Below are 2268 nucleotides of genomic sequence, written 5' to 3'. Positions count from 1 at the left end.
TTTTCATTTTATTAATGACAAAGTTGAGCATTTTCTCACACCCTTTGGTCATGTGCATAACTTCTTTAGAAAAATGCCTATTAAAATCCTTTGCCCATTTTAAAAATTGTTATGTATCTTGTATTATTGAATTTAAACAATTCTTCCTGTATTCTAAAATCATATTATTTAAAAATATATAAATTCACATATTTTATTTCTTTTAGTAGATTTTTGGCACTTTCTTGTTGGTGTCTTTGAAATATACACAACTTTAATTTTGACACACTCCAATGTATTTATTTTTTTCTTCTCTCACTTGTACTTTTGGTACCTAATATGGTTGGTCTGGAGGTTTGGCTCCTCCAAATCTCACTTGGAGATTTCATCCTCTGTGTTGGAGTTAGGACCAGGTGGGAGGTGTTCAAGTCATGATGGTGCATCTCTCATGAACACCTCGCTGCCCCCCATGACAATGTGTTAGTTGTTCACATGAGAGGTAGTTGGTTACAGGAGGCCGGCCCCTCCTTCCCTCTCTGCTTTGCTCTTTCTTTACCATGTAATGTGTCTGCTCCCCCTTCACTTTCTGCATTGATTAAAAACTCTCTGAGGCCCCGTAGTTGCTGGCAAGATGCTTGTACAATATGTAGAACCATGAGTTAAATAAACTTTTTCTTCTCTATAAATTACTCAGTAATAAATAAAGGTATTTTTTTTCTTATTAATTCCCAAAATTGTGGGGGAGACAAATATTTTTGGTTAGTTATGTGGGTCACTTTATATTGCTTCAGTCCTCATGATAAGCCTGTGGCCATCACCCAGACAGTGTTTATTGTACCTGTCAGATTGGTTTTGATTTATCCACGTGTCCTTCTTCCCCTCTGCTTGGTTTCCATTAAGTTTTGCTTCCCCCTAATCATATGTGTCCTTTTATAGAACACTTGATAGTGACTACATATGGTGTTTATTTTCCCATTTTGTACATACTGTACTTAGGACAATGGTCTCCAATTCCATCCAAATTGCTTCCTTGGGCTACCTTCTTCATGAATGAGTAGTATTTCATGGTATACACATACCACACATTTTGTTAATCCACTCAAACTGATGGGAATTTAGGCTGATTCCACATCTATTATTTGTGCAGCCATAAACACTCACATGGAGGTGTCATCTTAATAAAATGACATCATTTCCTTTAGGTAAATAGCCAGTAGTGGAATTGCCGAATCAAATGGTTGGTCTACTTTCAGTTTTTGAGATGTCAGCATACTGTTCTCCATAAAGTTTGGACCTCTTTGCAATCCCACCAACAATGTGGAAGCATTCCTCTCTTTCTGCATCTAGGCCAGCATCTATTATATCTGGACTTTTTAATTAAAGCCTTTCCAAGAGGGATAAGGTGATATCTCAGTGTAGTTTTAATTTGCATTTCCTTGATGATTAGAGATGTTCAGCATTTTTTTATCTATTCGATGGCTATTTGTCTATTTTCTTTTGAAAAGCACCTGTTCATGTCTTTTGCCTACTTTTTGGTGGGTTGCTTGATTTCTTCTTGTAAATTTATTATTATTATTATTATTTCTTTCTTTTGCTTGATTTCTCTGCCTGGGACTTCCAACAGAATGTTGAATAGAAGTGGTTGCAGTGGGCAGCCTTGTCTTGTGCCAGTTCTTTCAACTTTCCACCATTCAATATGAAGTTGACTGTGGGTTTTGAGATATATTCTTTCTATGCCTAATTAGTTGAAGGTTTTTATCATGAGATATCATGAGAGCATGCTGAATTTTGTCAAATGCTTTTAAAAGTATTTCTTTATACCAGTGCAAAATAAACTAACACATCTTCCTAATCTAAGAAGCCACTACTTGATGTAAGGTCATAAAATTTTCTTCTAAAGTTTTATAGTTTCATTTTTTACATGGAATTCTATGATCCATCTTGAGATCATTTTGTGTAACCCATACTATGGACGTTGAGCTTCATTATTTTGTTAATAGATACAAAGTTGTCTTAAGCATTATTCGTTTAAAGACTATCCTCCCATTCAATTGTCTTGGCATACTTGGTGAAAATCAATTGACCATAACATTATATTTAAGTAACTATTAGATATCAAGAGAGCAAAGACAGCTTAGGATATTTCCTCTTTAAGCAAGAATTTCCCTATCTTCATTCTTCTCCACCCAGGTACAAGTGTGCAGGGTTTGGAGTTATGTTTATGACACAGAACGAGGCATTCTATTTTCAAAATGAAGATTGCTTCATTAGAAACCTTTCTCTTCAAGA

Source organism: Otolemur garnettii, unplaced genomic scaffold (assembly GCF_000181295.1).
Source record: "Otolemur garnettii isolate 467f Iridium unplaced genomic scaffold, OtoGar3 scaffold00150, whole genome shotgun sequence".
Lineage (NCBI taxonomy): Eukaryota > Metazoa > Chordata > Mammalia > Primates > Galagidae > Otolemur > Otolemur garnettii.
Note: the sequence above shows the minus strand (reverse complement) of the source record.